The 19,467-nt window shown below is 49.8% G+C and overlaps 1 pseudogene; it reads left to right on the forward strand.

Moving 5' to 3' along the window:
• Nucleotides 1-5,042: 5,042 nt before the first annotated feature.
• LOC109259830 (protein SET-like) lies at nt 5,043-18,556 on the forward strand (annotated as a pseudogene).
• The last annotated feature ends 911 nt before the right edge of the window (nt 18,557-19,467 follow it).

Consider the following 19,467-nt stretch of genomic DNA (forward strand, 5'->3'; position numbering starts at 1 on the left):
TAGCCACACAAACAAGCAGAATCAATAAGTCAGAGCTGGACAGTTTTGGTGCGAATATCCGAAATTTGAATGGATTAAAATTCGCCATACCCCCACCCCCGAATTCTGCTTGCTGCGGTAGCCATATGATCACCACTGAGGAGAAACACGAGTTTTGTTCGTTTATGATATGAAGTTTTACTCCAGAAAAACCTATTGGGTTTCTGTTGCTTTTTTTTTCTTCTTCGTTTCTTTTTACTTGCATTTTTTAAGTTTATGTATTTATTGTAAGAGAGAGAGCGTGTGCAAGAAAGAAGGGGAGGGGCAGAGAGAGAAGGAGCAGGGTCTGGGCTGTCAGTGCAGAGCCGGATGCAGGGCTTGATCCCACGACTGTGACATCATGACCTGAGCCGAAGTCAAGAGTCGGATGCTTCACTGACGGAGCCACCCAGACGCTCCATTGTTTCCTTGTATTTTTCAATCGATTTTCTTGTTTTTACTTGAAGCAAAAGTGTTTCATTTCTAATCTGGTCCATAGTTACAATCTAGTTCAGAGCCACGCCTTAAACTTCATAATTTCTGCTGCAGTTTAAAACTGTTTCTTGTTTGGGTATAGAGGGCCTTCAAGAAGATATAGTCTACAAAGCCAATCACAACAGGACAAATACTATACGATTCCACTTATATGAGGTCCTCAGAGTAGTCAAAGTCATCAAGACCGAAAGTAGAAGGGAGCGCAGTTAGTGTTCAATGGGTACAGAGTTTCATTTGTGCACAGTGAAAACGTTCTCAAGCTTGGCTGCACAAAATTCAACACTACTGACCCGGACGCTCGGAAATGATTAAAATGGTAAGGTTTGTGTGATGCCTATTTTAGTACAATTAAAATTAGAAAATATATATTCTCCATTACTTTAAGTACGGCCCGGCCAATGGTGACTGTACGTGTCTGCGTGGCACAAGAAAAATGGTAAAAGTCATCTCTGGAAACCGTGTGTCACATCAAGGGAGAAATGCTCCATCACCTGCACGTGTAAGAGCAATCCGGAGGAACACAAGAAGTCATTACACAGTGGACACCGAGGGCTCTAACAGGCGTGAGGGTCTATGAGAGCCGCACCGTGGGGCGCCTGGGGGGCTCGGTCGGTTGAGTGCAGACTTTGACTCAGGTCATGAGTTTGAGCCCTGCGTAGGGCCGCGTGCTGACTGCTCAGAGCCTGGAGCCTGCTTCAGATTCTGTGTCTCCTTCTCTCTCTCTGCCCCTTTCCTCTCCGCTCTCAAAAATAAATAAACATAAAAAAAAAAAAAAGAGTGGCACTGCTACTTTGCAAATATTGGTGTTCCTCTTGTGACCAGGCCAAACAGGCCAACCACACGCACATTTGGCTTTGAGCTTGAAGCTGGGCTGGGCCAGGGCCTGTCACTTCTTCACTACCTGGGTCTGTCCAGCCAGCCTCTGGCTGCACCTGGCCGATGCAGCCCGTAGTGTCCCGCACGCTGGGTGACATGGTGCGCACGAGGGGGAAGGCCCCGCTCCCGGGGCTGCACCCCTGTCCCCACAGCAGGCTTCTCTTTCCCCAACAGTATCGTCGCGCACCAGCTGGCTTCTTTATATCCGAGGACACAGAAAATTAGAAGTTCGCTTTCTAAATCCCGATCTTCAGGGTAAGAGAAAGGAGAGCCACAGGCTAGTGCGTGTTAAGTGGCAAATTCGATCCGAGCTCGTTTTTTATTTTTATTTTTAATGCTTATTTTATTTTTCAGGGAGAGTGCAAGCGGGTGAGGTGCAGACAGAGGGGGGACAGTGCCCGACGCGGGGCTCGAACTCACGAACCCGTGAGATCATGACCTGAGCCGAAGTCGGAGGGTTAACCGACTGAGCCCCCCAGGCGCCCCCTGAGCTTGTGGTTTTAAATACGCGAGTGTAGACCACGCACCGCATCCGTCTTTCCCTGTACCGCTGTCCAAAGGACAAGGTGAGCCTGCAGCATGTCCTCTGCGCCGGAAACTGCGGGGACCGGCAAAAGCACACGGGGGCCGGCTGGAGGACGGTCCCCCCGGCCAGCCTGGCGACAGGTCGAGCGTCAGAAGGAATCTGCGACGGGAATTTCCGTGCGAGGCCCCGACTCCGTACCCGCGCGCAAGGCGTTTCGCTGTCCGCGTCGGAAAGGCTCGGGTTTCCCTGCGGGCTCTCCGGCGGGGGCCTGGCGGACGGGGAGGGCTCGCCGCGGGGCCGCGCTACGGCTCTCGCGCGCCCTCTCCCGGCGTCGCCGTGCCGCCCGCCCGGGGCCGCCTCCGCCGTCTTCCCTCCCGCCCGCGCCGCCCGCCTCGCCGCTCCCCGGCGTCCGTCCGCCGCCGTCCGCCTGCGGGCTCGGGCCCGGCCGCGGGGCGCGTCCTGCTCGCTGCGCCCTGGGGACCGCCGGGGCCCTTCGTGCCGCCCCGCTGCCCGGCCTCGCCCGCCGTAGCGGCTTCTGGTGCTGCGGCTCCCTCTGCTTGCTTCCTGGTCTCAAGAAACACGGGCATTGCCGGGGGGGGAGAGGGGCTCGGGGGCAGTGTCACTCGAGCCCCTTGTGTTTTTGTGCTTTTAGAAGCGGGGGGGGGGGGGCAGGGGGTCCGGGTTTTCTGCTGCCTTCGGAGTCCTGCCTGAACCCAGAAATCTCTGATCTTTTTTTTCAATCGACTTTTACATTGCGGTAAAGTACGCAGAACATTTACCGCCGTAACCATTTCTAGGTGTGCAATTCAGTGGCGTTGGTACGTTCCCGTTGTCTTTATTGTCTTCTTTTGCATTAAGATCGTTCATTCAAGTTGTGGTCCGGTTAATTGGTTTTTTATTTTCGTTTCCACCGACAGTGGGAATCGGACAAAAGCTTACACAATATACTTGCAATTAAAATTATCAACAAGATGTGCCCGTCCGACATGGTTCCCTTTAACTGTCCGCCACCGTTGGGGAAGATATCGCAAACAAAAGCCCAGGGTGAACCCATTTTAACAGTATTATTTCCTGTAGCTCAGGGTCTTTTGTTTTTATTGTGTATATTCCCTTTATCTCTTACTGCCTGTGTTCTTTATCTGTCCTCCCTTTTTTACACAGTGCAACAAGAGATACGCTTTGTTTCCATTGTTCTAGAAATGTTCTTACTGGCTTTGAGTCAGGGAGCCAAGGACAGAAAGCTTGACCCCATTGGGTCTCACTGCAGGGCCCCCTCCTTCTCTGCTGGTGTGACATATGCCCTCTTGTGCTGTGACCCTCTATGTCCGTAGGGGAGGCCGCAGGCCATTTTCCGGGCGGGCCCTCCGCACCTTGTTCTGTAAGGCCGAGGGTCTCGATCTGATTACTTAAGCTTTACCTTTACAAGTGACATTTCTGGTAAGGTGGTGATCGCTTATAGTCTACAAGGCAAGAGGGGTGACCGATTGGCTGATGCAAATAACCACTTTGCTCATAAGCCCAGCAGCCCGTGGGGAAAGGCCCAGCATGCTGCCCGGGCTACAGTGCTTAGGGTCAAGTTCTCCTCTGACTTGCTACAACCACCGCCCCCCCCCCACACCTGAGGTTAGTTACAAATGTCTCACAATTTGCGATGACCTGAATGTTTGTGTTCGCCCCCCACCGCCCTGCAACTCTTATGTTGAAATCATAACGCTCGGTGTGCTGGTCTCAGGACGTGAGGCCTTTGGGAAGTGATTGCGTCATGAGAGGGGAGCCCGGCTGAGTGAGATTACGCCCTTATCGAAGAGCCCCGAGAAAGACCCCTTCCCCTTCTCCCACGGCAGGACACAGTGAGAAGTGTGCCACCCGGAAGAGAGCTGTCACGCAACGGTGCTGGCCCTCCCGTCTCTGCCTTCCAGCTTCTAGCACCGGGAGAAACTACTTTCTGTTGTTTATAAGCCAAACCAATAGGTGGTATTTGTTATAGCAGCCCAAATAGGCTAAGACGGTAAGTTGGTACCAAATATCGGGGCGCTGGCGCTGCTGTAACGGACCCCTAAATGTGTGGAAGCAGCTTTGGAACCGGGTCATGGGGAGAAGCTGGAGCTCGGAGGCATATGCTGGAGAAAGCCTGTGTTGCCATGAAGGGACCTTCGAAGGCGATTCTGATGAGGTCCCAGACATTAAAGAGGAGAGCTGGGAAAAAGTCCTCGTCTTCTCAGATGCTACCTAAGGGTCATGAGAAGAATGTTGGTAGAAATGAGGGACAAGAGGACATGTCTTTGGAGATGGCAGGAAAGGCCGCCCTTGCAGAACGGCCAAGAGCGTGGCGGAGCCGCGCTCGCATCGTAGCGTCGTGTGGAAGGCGGAGTTGGCGAGTGACAGGATTGGGTACTCGGCTGAGGAAATCTCTCAGCAAAGGGATGCAGCTTGCCTTCTCTTGAATGCTGGTGGTAAACCTCGAGAAGGAATGACTTCAAGATGAAACGGTCAGTCCAAAGGGAAGCAGAACTTAAACATTTGGAAAATCCTCAACCTAGCCGCGTCGCGAAATATGAGAGAGCACATTTGGAAGAGAATGCTACGGGCGTGGCCGGGTGAGCCTTTGGGAAGGCGTCTAGCGTGGGTGTGAAACCCTGGACCTCATCGGCCACCCCAGCGGGCACGCTGCCACTTTGCACTGAAGGGGAAGGAGCCAGGCAGGCAGGCAGGAAGGCCGGGGACGGGGCCAGAGAGCTCTTCTTCGAGGCAAAGGAAGGACCCCAAAATCTCTTCAGAGATTGTCAGTGCTGCCGCCTCGGCGTCAAAGGGGGGCCATTGCCTGGGTTTCATCAGGCCGATGCGCCCGCCCAGAGCTGTGGGGACGGGGCCTCCCGAAGCCCCAGAGACGGGGCTGCCCAAAGCACGAGGACCGACTACTGCCCGGCAGAGCTGTGGCGGGGCAGGGCTCCCTCCACCTGGATTTCCAAGGATGGAGCCCCCTGGAGATGTGGGCACGCGACCCCGGCAGAGGGCCGTGGCCAGGGTGAGGGCCAGCAAGAACCGTGGGGTTGGGGCCACCTGTAGCTCAGGGACCCGCACTGATAGAGAGGCTCCAGGCACGCGACTCCGGTGTGTGAGAGCTGCCATGGGGGCTGTGCCCAGCAGAGCTGTGGGGACCCAGCAGGACCCCCACCCCAGTGGGCCTGGTGGGCTTTGTACTTGCCCGAGACCTTTCAGCCCTTTCTTTCCAATTGCACCTCTTTAGAATGGGGGTGATTACCCTCTGCCCATCCTCCCAGCACAATTTGGAAGCCCTGAACTTGTTCGCTTTAAAGGCTCACAGCTGGGGGCGCCTGGGTGGCTCAGCCGATTGAGCATCTGACTCTTGATTTCAGTTCAGGTCGTGATCTCACGGTTCATGGGATCAAGCCCCACGTCGGGCTCTGTGCTGATGGCGCGGAGTCTGCTCGGGATTCTCTTTCTCCCTCTCCTCCGTCTGTCTCTCGAAATATGTAAATAAAACATTGAAAAACATTCACGGCTGGAGAGGAATCTGCCTCAGCATGAATCAGACCTTGAGTCTTACTCATTTCTGATTTTTAGAATATATAGATGAGACTTTGCACTTGGACTTTGGGTCAGAGCTGGAAGACCTTTGGGGCTGTTGGGACGGAATGAATATATTTTGCATGTGAGAAGGACATGAATTTTGGCGGTGCAGGGTCAGAATGCTAAGACATATTTGAATGACTAGAAGTCAAGGTGACTGCTCTCAGCACAAATTTCTCTCTCAAAACATGGGCGTACTTGTTGTCTTGAGAAGTACTACAATGCAGAAAATGGATAAGAAAACCCGAAGACACAAGTGTCTGAACCTCCATCCATTCTCATTGTCTTCAGGTTTTCATATCCGTTTTCTGCATTGTAGTATGTCTCCTTCCCGTGGTGGCAGCCAGGGAAAGTGCTGTGATCCCGCTATCTGTGGGCCGCCAGGACCAGTCTGCACCGGCGTCACCTGGTAAACTAGAGGTAAACTAGGCACCGAGGATGATGCCAAAAATATCGTAGGAACAGTTTCACTTGATCCCCGAAAGGCCTCTGTAATTCTGCCCGACTCCCCCGGCCGTGGGCCAGGAGTCTTCGGTGTGGACTTGGTCCTAGGCGTCCTGGGCTTCAGTCCTTTACAAGCTTTTCAGGCGTGTTGTTCGAGAACTCTGGGGCTGTTGTCAGGACTCCACGTATATTCTGCGATTCGGTCTGGATCTCAAGTGTCTCTGCTGACAAGCCACGCCAATACTTAGTGGCCTAAAACAGCAATGATTTGTCATGTGTCGTGAGTTTGTGTGTTGACTGGGCTCTGGGGGGTGGTCCTTCGCACCACATGGTGTCGGTTGGGGTCCCTCGTGTGACTTCGTCCAGCCGGGAGCACCGCCGAGGAGGCTCCGTCTCACGTCTGGCCGTCGGTGCTGGCTGTTAGCTGGGCTGTATTATCCTCCTTTGCGAGGCGGCTCGTCCTCCAGGGCCTCTGTCCTCGCGGCCTCTCGAGCACGACGGCCCAAACTTCCTGCCACGGTAGTGCTGGGTTCCGAGAGGGCAAATAGACTGCGAAGCCTCTTCTGGCTTAGGCCCGGAAGTCGCCCAGTGCCATCTTCTGCCACATTCCGCTGTAGCCAACCCGAGTCACCGGCCGGCCCTGGCCAAGAGAAGTGGAAATAGACCCCACCTCTAGTCGGGAGGGGGAGGGGTCAAGTACAACGTGCAGAACGGGAGCGACCGAGGCAGCCATCTTCGGAAAGCGTCCACCTGTCCCGCGAGAAGTGCGCTGGCATCCCCACACCCGAGAGGAAAGCCAAGGGACCAGAAGAAGCTGTTGAACAGTTGGCACTGAGGTCTCTGGTATGGGCGCCTGTGGGTCCGTGACAGCGGCACCGCCCTTCCCAAGTGTTGGCGACCGCGTCGTCACCACTGGACAAGCCAGGCTGCGCGCCACGACCCCGTCCGGCTGGCCGCTTGTTTGCAACCACCTCGAGCCCGACAGTCTGTCCATTCTGTGTGTCACTGAAGCTATTAATAAACAAGGGGATTTTAAACGTTGGAATATGATCTCTCAGAAGGTATAAAAGCCATCGTGCCAAGAGAACTTGTATTTGCTCTTGCATAAAAACACGAGCATTTGAACATTCACCCTGAGAACTTTTGCAATTGCCGAAACACAGTTTGAGTGTTTTCTCCTTGAAGAGAAATTCATATGACATGAAATTCACCATCTTAAGATGTACAGTTCAGTGGCATTCAGCACATTCACAGTGTGGTACAACTATCACCACTAATTCCAGAACCTTTTCATCATCCCAAACAGAAACCCTGGACCCATGAGCAGTCACTCCCCAGTCCCTCTTCCCCTACCTCCCCGGCCGCTGGCACCCACCCGTCGGCGTTCGGCCTCCGCGGATTTGCCCGTCCTGGACATTTCCCGTCCGTGAAATCACGCACCATGCGGGCTTCTGCGTCCGGCTGCTCTCACTCCACCCCGCCCTCCAGGTCCTGTTGTGGCAGGTCCTGTTGTGGGAGGGGTCAGAACCGCATTCCTCGTTCCGGCCGAGTCGCCGCCGTCGCCCGGACGGACCGCATTCTGTGTGTCCGTTCACCTGTTGACTCGCTTTTCCACTGTTTCTGCCTTTTGACCTCTTGTGAGGTGCATACTATTTTTGAGATTCGCCTACAGTGTGTCAGCACTTTATTCCTCTTGGCCAAAACATATTTAAATTAATGACGTCTTAATAAATGCACAGGGGAGCTTTGATCATCCCGCTGCTTTTAATAACTGTGGCACATCGTGATCCTGCCTCATTATTCCCAACGGCCCCCCCTTTATCCGCATGCAGTGTACAATGGGTCACCCGGGCCAGCCGAAGGAGCAGACCTTGGCGCCACGGAGCAGCCTTCTAGCGAGGGCAGTGGCGTGGAGAACACTCTCGTGGACGTTATTAATGTGAGGACTCATCTCGGAGAAAGGCAGCATCGAAGAGAGTTGTCAGAGGAGTCTGGGCAGTTGCTTGGTAAGAGCACAGGTGCCCTAGAACCAGAAACGCCCACGGCCTTGCCAGTGTAACCAGAGTCACAATATTTGATAACAACCCACAGGAGGAAGAAACATGATAACCAGTTGGAATTTTAGCTCCTCCTCTAAGAAAGAGTCTTGGCCGCTTGGTTTGCTTGTTTCTTATAACTGGCCTCCGTTGTGAAGGACACACACCTCCGTTGACAGAGTTTTGGGCTGTGAGTTCCTGCTAGGCTAGCGATTACTTCAGGACTCAGGCCTCTCTACTGTACGTAAGCTTGTAAAACATCTATTGACTTGGGGCGCCTGGGGGCCTCAGTCGGTGAAGCATCTGACTCTGGGTTTCGGCTCAGGTCACGATCTCACGGTTCTCGAGATCGAGTCCTGTGTCGGGCTCCTGCTGACCGTGCAGAGTCTGCTAGGGATTCTCTCTCTCCCCCTCGCTGCCCGTCCCCTTCTCTCTCTCTCTCTCTCTCTCTCTCTCTCTTTCTCAAAATAAAAAAATAAAAGAAAAACACATTTATTGACTTCATACACCTTTATACGTATTATGCAAATGAACACTCACGTCCAGTCACGGTAAAGATGTTCAGATGGCGATATTATCTAAAACTTTAAGTCTTTAGGGGTTTTTTTTGTTTAATTTTTAATGTTTGTTTATTTTTGAGAGAGACAGAGAGAGACAGAGCACGAGCAGGGGAGGGGCAGAGAGAGAGGGAGACACGGAATCCGAAGCAGGCTCCCGGCTCCGAGCTGTCAGCACGGAGCCCAATGCGGGGCTTGAAATCACAAACCATGGGATCATGACCTGAGCCGACTGAGCCACCCAGGCGCCCCTAAGTCTTTAGGTTTTTAAAATATAATTAAAACAACTGGGTGTAGCACAAAACAATGTTTATACTATGGTGATTTTCTGAGTTTGAGCCGTATGTGGGGCAAATGAGTTTATACGCAGACAACAATATGTAAGTAAAAAGTGAGCAGTTCTCCATTTTCTGTCTGTATGAATTTTAATTCCTTTGGAAATTGCCCAGGTAGAGATTATGTACTAACCACCTCAATTTATTATTCACCCAAGGTCACAAAGTCAATGGATTAAGAAATTATAGTAGATTAGTAGATTAACATTGAAGAACAATATAATCACGCTTGATGAATAAAAAATAACCCAGTTTACAAAGTGGAGTAACTTTGGACAACTAAATAATTACTGGTATTGTTGGACATTTAAAAGGATCAATTTTTCAAATAAAGACATTAATTATTTTAACTCAATTTCACTCAACCCATGTGTACACATTTACATAACCATAGATATTCAGTGTAAGAAATGATAACATATCTGATCTATAGGATAAGTACGACAAGTTTAGGAAGTTCCATTTAATAAAGCTTCTTGTAAGAAATTAATAGTAAATGCATCTCAAATCTGGCAAAACCCCAAATGTAGCATTTGCATATGGTTTTTAATGTTTACTTATTTTTGAGATAGAGTGAGCAGGGGAGGACAGAGAGAGAGAGAGACAGACAGAGAGACAGAGAGACAGAGGATCCGAGGCTGTCTCTGCGCTGTCTGCACAGAGCCCGATGCGGGGCTCAAACTCACGGACCGCTGTGAGATCATGACCTGAGCTGAATTTGGATGCTTAACCGACGGAGCCACCCAGGCACCCCTGCATGATATTTTATACTGTAATAAAATTTGGGAGGAGACATAACTATCTTTCAAATGAACATTAATAAAACAATTTATTCAAGGGTTTACCTTGCAAAGAAATATTGAAGGAATTCGGGAAGCTTGGATTGTTTTCTTGGCTTTATTTTACCAAGTGGAGTAGGACAAAAGCCACAGCTTCAGAAGTAGGGTCCGAAACTTTGAATCACAAGTAATGAGGGGTTGCGTCATGTGGAGATGGATGCAATGACCAGGGCCCGTGCCCCCCAAGGCCACCCAGTCCCCAGCTCGAATGGCCAGAGAATCCCATGACCGGTGGGGCCTGCGGCCCCCCTCCATTGGCCCCATGGAGGCACGTGGGGCGGGGTGAACCTCTCTGCCCTCCCTTTCCTGTCAGGCTGGAGGCCACTTCCCCATTTGTCTCTTATGTTGTTAAAGCCCCTGAAATATCAGTAAGAGTGTTTAATACAGGAGAGGTTCCCGAAGCTTCTTCGCAACTGTTGATGTTTGGCCTGATAGCGGTGTGTGTTTCCTCGGCCCTTATCCTCTAACTTAGCAACCAGGATATCATGGCAATTAAGACACACACACAACAAACCCACTTCTCATTTTCTCTTACTCGAAACCTTTTTGAGAGAGAGAAAAACAGTGTATTGTGGAAACAAGACTACTGTTTCGGACTTTTACTGATAGCTTGGTTGGTTTATATGGTTATAACATACATATTTTATCCTCACTTATTAGAGTACGGTAACCAAAAATTCAATGATTTTATCGATCAATTTTTCTCTTTACCCTTTTGAGCACTTGGAGATTGCCTTTGTGCATAGAAAAAAACCATGATATGAACGAGGGAAACAAAGGTAAGAAAGATGTAGTTTAAATTAAATTCCCCTGCAGCGTGCAGCCCGTCGGTAGATGTCAGACATCTGCAGTGAGTAACACTCCCCTAGACATTTATGGCTGCCTTAATGCCCTAACGTTTACACTCCCTTAAAAACTAAAAGCAACCTTATCTTGACACTAGCTAAATCTTCAGGGTCCTGTGAGACCCTGCTTTCAGCATCCAGAAATTCCTTGGAGACTCACGTTATCTATCCCTCCCCTCCCTCCACAAACTTAAGAGTATATCATCAGTCTCTCCTCACACTCCCAGCGCAGCTTTCTGCCCATGGGTCCTGTCCCCGTGCTGTAATAAAACCACCTCGTGTACCACAGACGTCTCAAGAATCCTTTCTTAGCCGTTTGCTCACGAACCCCACTTCAAATTTCATCAACGTGATTTTTCCCCCCTGCAAGATCAATATCTTTCATTTATTTAAATATCTGAACAGGCATACCGGAGGATAGATCCGCATTGCACGGGGACTGAAGTTCACACAATCGGGGTCCTTCTTTAAGAAAAAGAACACAGGGGGCACCTGCGTGCCTCAGTTGGTTAAGCGTCCAACTCTTGATTTCGGCTCAGGTCACCATCTCACGGTTCTCGAGATCAAGCCCCATGTTGGGGTCGGTGCTGACAGTGTGGAGCCTGCTTGGGATTCTCTCCCTCCCCCTCTCTCTCTGCCTCTCTCTCTCTCTCTCTCTCTCAAAATAAGTAAACAAACTTAAAACAAAAGAAAAAGAATACAAAGTTAGTTTCGGAAACGTCTGTTTATTTGGCAAGAGAAAAGAAATCACAACAAATCGCTCCCTGCTCTGGCACCAGCCCTTGGGCTGTGGCCTGGGGTGTGGGCTGAAATGGCCCATCTCCCTCCTCGTGGCTGCTGGGTCGCTGTCAGGGGAGCGCCATCCCTGCTGCTTCCACTGCAGGACCATCCTCGTGACCGTGACCGTGACCGTTGCAGCCTCACGTGACCACCCTAACAACTCACCCTCAACCTGTGGCCCCGTCCCCTCGAGGTCAAAGAGAAGTCAGGCTCCTTGAGGAGGCCTTCGAGCCCTGACCAGGGTGTGATGGTAGCCTGGGCCTCTAGTGCCTGCTCCCTGATCCCGGGGACAGCCCTCCGAGCTGTCAGGGGACTGGCAGTGAGAGTTTTGCTCAGGAAACCTGCCTGGGCTCAAACCCAGCCTGTGGTTTCTTGTTTCCTAACCTTAAGGAGCCAGCACTTTCACAGCGTCAGAGGTGTGGGCTTACATTTGTTCGTTTCCTCCGGATGTGGGCAAACGTACCTTTTAAGGAAACTCCTCCCACCGATACGCATACAGACAAAATGCCCCGCCTTCACCCAGCTGAAGAATCTGGAGACTGTCCAGGCGGCCTCCTGCGGAGGATAGAGGTCCCCCCCCACCCCGCCCCCACCATGGCGACCGTGCCTGAATCGGGGATCTTCGTTGGGTACCAAGTTTCAGCATCTCCGTGATAAGCTCGCTAACTCCTGGGTGCAGACTGACGCTTCGTGGGGCCCCACGGGAAGTTGGTACTTGGTCGGAGCGCACTGCGGGCAGGCTAGGAATCGGTGCGAAGGTTCCACATCAGACTGGCATCCACAGCTTCCCCTGCCATCCCGCCTTAGCCTACATGTGTATTTTCCTGAAATTCCTCCGGTTCTTCTGAGGGGGGGAAATAAAGAAAAACAGAACCAGCCTCGGGGAGCTTGGGTAGAGAGTAGGCTCATGAGCTGGCTGGAGCTCACTGCTTCCCTCCCAGTATAAGACTCAGAGCCGCAACAGCCACGCTCCAGATGTCACAGGTGCCCTGGACTCTGCCAGGAAGCACACTCCTCCAGAAGCCCATTCGCATGCGGGCACCTCTCCTGCGAACCCGTCCCATTTCTACAGCTACTTGCATGTACCTTTCCTTAAAAGACACAGACGCACAGCACAGTGCGCCCCGGTCCCCTGGACGCCAGGGAGCAGAGCTCCAGGCAGGCAGAGACCACAGGAAACAGGCAGAACCAGTTCTGCAGCTAGAGCTGGAGGTTAAGTGTAAAATGACCCCCCCCCCCCCCCCCCGAGGCCACAGGGAGGGCCACCGGGCTGAGGCTGGCCCTGGGCACAAAGCATCAGCGCAGGGGCACAAAGACTCTGGCGTGTCACTTTAATCTGGGAGAAGGACACCTCACCCAGGCTTATGATTTCTAAACTGGGAGACGGACCCGCTAAAGGGGTCCGGTCAGTTTTGCATCCTGGGACACGGTCACAATTCACAGAAACAGCATTCTCACTGTCTCTGCATGAAACACCAGAGAAACTAACAAGGACGGACCAGGAGACCGGAAACGTCAGGTAGCCACCAGACTTTAATGGACAAGAACCCAAAAGCCTGCTCAGTCACTGCAAGCAACACCCAACTCCCCAGTCAGCAGCCACCCTCCGGGAGGGAGGGCTGGAGACTCGAGGACCCTCACCCCCAGGACTTCGCAAGGGCCAGGGCTCCCCTTCGATGGCAGCTATCGTGAGGTGAGTGACAGTGGGGGAAACCTCTAAACTGTGAAAGTGACAGTCTCGGCCAGAGATATGATATGTGATGAGGGAAACCAAGGCAAGAAAGATGTAGTTTAAATCAAATTCCCTTACAGCCCGTTGATAGACGTCAGACACCTGCGGTGTGTAACACTCCACTAGATGTTTATAGCTGCCTTAATGGTTACACTTCCTCAAAAACTAAAAGCAACCTTATCCTGACAATAGCTAGATCTTCAGGGTCCTGTGAGACCCTGCCTACAGCATCTGGAAATTCCATGGAAACTAACTTTATCTCTACCCTCCCCCCCCCAACCTAAAAGTATATCATCGGTCACTCCTTACAAGCCCAATGCAGCTCTTTCTGCCCACGGGTCCTGTCCCTGGTGCTTTAATAAAATCACCTTTTTTTTTTTTTTTTTTTGCAACAAAAGTGTCTTCAAGAATTCTCTCTTAGCCATTTTCTCGTGAACCCCACCTCAAATTCCATCAATAACAAAAGACGATAAGCAAAGGGCAGTGAGGCAGCCGGCTAGAGAAGGCTGCCTTAAGGTGCAGCTCTCAGGGACAGGCTGCAGCGGAAGAGGCACGTGTCAACAAACTTCTTACATAGGTGTAAAGCATGTTACTTTCCCAAGGGCATGATCTCAGGGTTGTGGGATTGAGTCCAAAAACAGGCCCCAAAGATAGGCTCCACGCTCAGTGGGATTGTCTCTCTCTCTCTCTCTCTCTCTCTCTCTCTCTCTCTCTCTCTGCCCCCTCCTGCTCTCTTTCTCTCTGAAACAAAAAAAAAAAAAAAAAAAGAAAGAAAAAGAAAAAAAAGGAAAGGAAAGCACCCCCCCCAAAAAAAGACAGAAAGAAATACAGTGGAAGAAAGTCCAGTTTATTTCTCATGAAAAAGTCCTGCTTAGGTTGGGAGACATTCCATTTTTTTCTTAAGTTTAAATAAAATTTACCCACTGTACTTGGGGTCTTCGTGTCATTCCCACTTCAGACACCAATCTAGACTGTTTTCACCAGAATGGTGAAATGATGACACCCGCTAATGGTGACATGATCGGTAGAGCAGGGGGCAAAGCAGATCTGCCTGGCGGAGGTGGAAGCTTCGGGATCAAAATAACATTTGAAAACGCTGTTGAAATGAAAAAATTCCAAGAAAAAAACAATGACCAGTATTGAGTCAAGAAAAGACAGAGAGTAATCAGAGCTCCTTCCACACGTGCGTCTGCGCCTGTTTCGTGGACTGTCCTCGCAGCACGGCCCCCAAATGCCAGTCGTCGCTCCCGCCGCCTGGAAGAAAGAAATAAAGACTACCTCCCGCCCCCAAGCTGGAGGAGACGTCCACCTGTCAGCACGTGCCGAAGGGAGAAAGGGAACAACAAGAAGCAGTTGAACATATTGATGAGGTACAAAATGAAAGAGACAGACTTAATGAAGAAGCCAGGGAGCCCGTTTTGGAAGTAGAATCGGAATGTAACAAACGCCGCCAACCACGTTTTCAGAAGCGGTCAGAGTTGATCGCCCGGATCCCAAGTTTGGGGGTGACGACGTTCATCAGCCATCCACAAGTGTGTGCTGCTTGGGGAGGAGGATGAAGGGCGCTGCGTTATTTGACAAGAGTTGAGGGGACAGAATTTGAAGATGTTAAGTCAGGCGACAGAATAGATTTCTATTTTGCTGAAAACCCTTATTTCAAAAATAAAGTTCTCGCCAAAGAATTCCATCTGAAGGAGAGTGGTGACCCATCTTCCAAGTCCACGAAAATCAAGTGGAAATCTGATGAAACGTTCGAGTCAAACGCAGAGTAGAGCCAGCGGGGAGAGACCGCGTGAGGGACCAGAGGGCAGATGAGTTACGAGAGGCCATCAAAGATGCTATTTGGCCAAATGCGTTGACAGCGCTACGTGGTTCCCGATACGGATGATGAAGGAGGGAAAGGAGTGGAAGATGACCATGACAGGGAGAAAGGACCTTTTGTACTGTTCTCCAGTCCCAGGGGGCAAGTTGCTGTCTTTACTTTTTCCCTCCTCTTATGCTGATTTTTGAAGTCTCTTTTCTCTCCCTTTATACCATGGTTCTCAAATTATTTGGGGGGGAAATACCCGGAGCAGAACAGCGTGGGAAAAGAATCTCCCTGCTTTTCTGTTCCAAATTTATTTTTAACCCCTCCCTGTCTCAACGCAAAGTGTATGGAATCAACACACTGTGCTTGCTCTGTGGGTGAAAAGAAAACCCTTCTGGTCCCCTAGCTCTGCCGGAAATGGGAGGCTGCGAGGCCCCTGCGCAGTAGTATGTATAATCCTAGCTGTCCCCTCCTTTCTCTGTATATTGTGCTCAGAGATGACATTGTGTCTCTGGGAGAATATGGACAGTTAGCATTTACCAACGTGTATCTGTCTGTTGTCTCTTGTTTAAAAAAAAAAAAGAAGAAAACCCTTAGAGAATAGGGTTTTAGAAGGTCCACAAAGGGTGGGTTTGAGATATTTGGGTGGGTTAAGTGGGCACTTTGACAACATGGCTTCTCCTCTGGCATGTTTAATTGTGATGTTTAACAGATATCCTTGCAGTTGAAGATGACACTTTTATTTATTTATTTATCTATCTATCTATTTATTTATTTATTTATCTATCTATTTATTTATTTTGGAGGAGACAGAGGGAGCACATGGGGAGAGGCGGGGGGGGGGGTACAGAGAATCCCAAGCACGCTCTGCACTGTCAGAACAGAGCCCGACTCGGGGTTCGAACTCAGAAACCGTGAGATCATGACCTGATCGGAAATCAGGAGTCGGATGCTTAACTGACTGAGCCACCTAGGCGCCCCTGTTCCTGTTTATTTAAAAAAAATTTTTTTGTTTCACTGAAAAGGAAAGATAATGCTCAGTTTTAAATGTTAAAATGTACAGTTGCTTTTTTAAAATAAAACTTACTGTGGGCACACACAAAGAAAAGGCAGAAACCCTACGTAGTCATATAATCATAAAATTATTTTTACCAGTAAATATCCCCCCTATAGCAAACTCCAGGCCCAGATGACCTTGTCAGCAAGATCTGTCAAATATTGAAGAACAAACGGTTCTAGTTTTATACACATTCTCTCAGAAAATAACAAAAAAGGATACAATTTTGTTAGAAGGCAAACATAACTCTGACTCCAAAATGTGTCAAAGACATTACAAGAAAGAAAATTATTGGCCGAGCTCACTCGTGAGCATAGATGCAAAAAATCCAAGCAAAATATTAGCAACATCTAAAGATGGTAACACATAGTGACCAGGTTGCATTTATCTGTGGAGTGCAAAGTTGGTTTAACAAGAGAATATAATTTATTGGGGCACCTGGGTGGCTCAGGCAGTTGAGTATCTGACTCTTGATTTCAGTTCGGGTCATAATACTGGGCTCATGGGATCAAGCCCTGAGCCGGGCTCCTCATTGAGCATAGAACCTGCTTGAGAGTCTCTCTCTCCCTCTGCTCCTCCCCACCTCTCTCTCTCTCTCTCTCAAAAGTAAAAAAAAAAATTAAAAAAAAATTAAAAAAAAATCCCTCTTAAAAAGAGAATAATTTATTGTAATCAACCACATTAATAGGTTAAGGCAGAAAAATTACATGGTCATCACATTAGGTGCAAAAAAAAAAAAGCATTTGATAACATGTCTACTATTCATTAAAAAGAAAACTCAGGAAACTGGGAATTAAAATGAGCTTCCTTCGCAAAAGCCCTATAAAAATAGTGGTAGAAAATGAAAGCTTTGCCTGGAGATCAGAAGTAAGAAAAGGCTGCTCGTTACCATCGCCACGTTTGTTGACATTGTAATGTCCGTTCCAGTCAGGGCAAGAAAAATAAGTAAAAGCTAAAGGCGGGGGAAGGCTGTCATTATTCACCGGTGATTTGATGTGTATTACGATACACCAAAGAATCTAGAGATAAATTATTATACTTACGAGGAGAGTGTAACAAGGTCGCTGGATGTAAAATCCATATATAAAAATTATTTATATTTCTATGGGGAGCGAAGAGTTCAAAAATGAAATTTTAAAAAATAATACACCATTTGCAATAGCATTATATATTTTTTCAATGTGGAGAGACAGAGAATGAACGGGGGAAGGGCAGAAAGAGAGGGAGACAGAGGATCCGAAGCGGGCTCCGTGCTGACGGCAGACGGCCTGATGTGGGGCTCCAACTCATGAACCACGAGATCGTGACCTGAGCTGAAGTCGGGTGCTCAACCGACTGAGCCTCCCAGGCGCCCCTGCAATAGCATTAAAAAAAAAAACACAAGATAGGGGCGCCCGGGTGGCTCAGTCGGTTGAGCATCTGACTCTTGATGTCAGCTCAGGTCCCAATCCCGGGGTTGTGAGTTCAAGCCCTGCATTGGGACTCTGTGCTAGGCATGAAGGCTACTTTAAAAAAAAAAAATACTTAGGAATACATTTATAAAAGATTTGCAAGCCCTTTGTGGGAGAAGTTATAAAACTTTAATGAGGGACGTTAAGGAAGAAGACCTAAGTAAATGAGACACATACATGGCCGGACTGGAAGCGTCAATACTTTAAAGGTGTCAATTTTCTCCAAGTGGATTTATTACACATTCGATGCGGTATCTATCAAAATCATAATACAACAAGCTGATTCTAAAGTTTACTCCCCTGCTTGCACTCTGTCTCTCTCTCCCTTTCGAAAATAAACAAACATTAAAAAAAAATTTTAAAAGGGGGCGCCCGGGTGGCTTAGTCGGTTAAGTGTCCGACTTGGCTCAGGTCATGGTCTCGCGGTCTGTGGGTTCAAGCCCCGCGTCGGGCTCTGTGCTGACAGCTCGGAGCCTGAAGCCTGCTTCGGATTCTGTGTCCCGCCCCCTGCCCCTGCCCCACTCCCGCTCTGTCTGTTGAAAATAAATAAACGTAAAAAAATTAGGGATATCATACAGGAATGAAAATCCATTAACTGTGGCTATATTTAATAACATAAACATAAAGGTTAGTGAAAGGAGAGAGACACGAACTAATGTATACGAGGCAGTGACTATCACAACAGCACAGGCCGGAGTGACAGCCGGTAGCTGTGGACGGGCACCTGGCGGTGTTGATTTATTCAGCTGCGAGGTGGCGACACGGCTGTGTACCTCAGGATTGTCCTTTCAACCGTGCAGTATATTTGATGCACTGTATTTCAAACAGCTTTATTCGGATGGAACTTACATACATCAAAGTGTGTTGTCTAAAGTATACAATTTGGCACATTTTGACACTTGTTTACTCGTGTAAAACCACCACAATCGGGATGATGAGCATAGCCAGAACCCCCCGAAAGCTTCTTCGTGCCCGTCTGGTCTGTGAATCCCCCCTCTCACCACTCCCTTTAGCCCAATCCCCGTGCAACACCGATCTGCTTTCTGTCACTACGTGTTCCTTTGTCTTTTCTAGGGTTTTATAATAAATGGAATCGTGCAGTGTAGACCCTTGTTGTGTCTGGCTTCTTTTCGCTAGCATGATTACTTTGACGTTGTCATTGAGTAGCATTCCCCTGCATGGGTGTATCGCGATTTCCTTCTCGTTCATCCCTCTGAAGGACGTCCGCCCTGTTGCACCTGCTGAGGGTGCTGAAATTCTACCTGGAACAGGGAGACCCTGTGAATGTCTCCAGCCTGGGTGCTCAGAGTGGAGACCCCTCCTCCGCACCCAGATCCGGGCCTCCAGGTGCGGCGTTAGCCATGTCTTCTCCGGGGAACTGGGGTGGGACTGAGCTTGTAGCCACTCTGTCAGAACTGAAGGCCCACAGAATGCCCAGCACGTGGGTGAAAACAGGTGCATCCTTCTAGATGCTGGAGGAAAATCACTACCAACCGGGACTTCTATAAAGTAGTCAAATTATCACTGATATCTAAAGGCAGAAGACAGGTTCCAGGTCTGGGGCGGCCAGTCTAGATCGGAAAAGTGTCACAAAAAAGACAGACATATACGGTCCTTGATCCCCATCCCAGCCCTGCCGGATGCCCATCCGGGGAGCCCTGTTTTCCAGTGGTCACTCATGACCTTGCCCACTGGCTTCCCCAGAAAAGAACTCCCAGGGAAGGTGAGGCCAGACCCCGGCCCAGAAACCCTGTCCGGCTTCTCTCCAATGATGTGGTTGCCCTCTCCTTATTTATCGCTCAGCTTTTATATTCATCAACCTTCTCGTGCCTTTCTACCAAGTGAGCCTTCCCTGTCACCCTGTCCAGACTTGCAACCCTCCCTCCGTGCATCCTTCTAGACCCGAGCCAGCAGAGTGAAGAAGTCTGATGAAGGTACTAGTTCCTTCTTGACACTGACAACAAAGGCATTAGGGACGCAAGTGTGTTTGGGGAATGTATCTGCTAGGGCACCTGACATTTGAGCGCTGACTGTGGGCCAGGCACTTTTCTGGTCCCGGAGAGAGCAGAGGACAAGGC

The sequence above is a fragment of the Panthera pardus genome, unplaced genomic scaffold (assembly GCF_024362965.1).
Source record: "Panthera pardus isolate Hobbes unplaced genomic scaffold, ASM2436296v1 HiC_scaffold_27, whole genome shotgun sequence".
Lineage (NCBI taxonomy): Eukaryota > Metazoa > Chordata > Mammalia > Carnivora > Felidae > Panthera > Panthera pardus.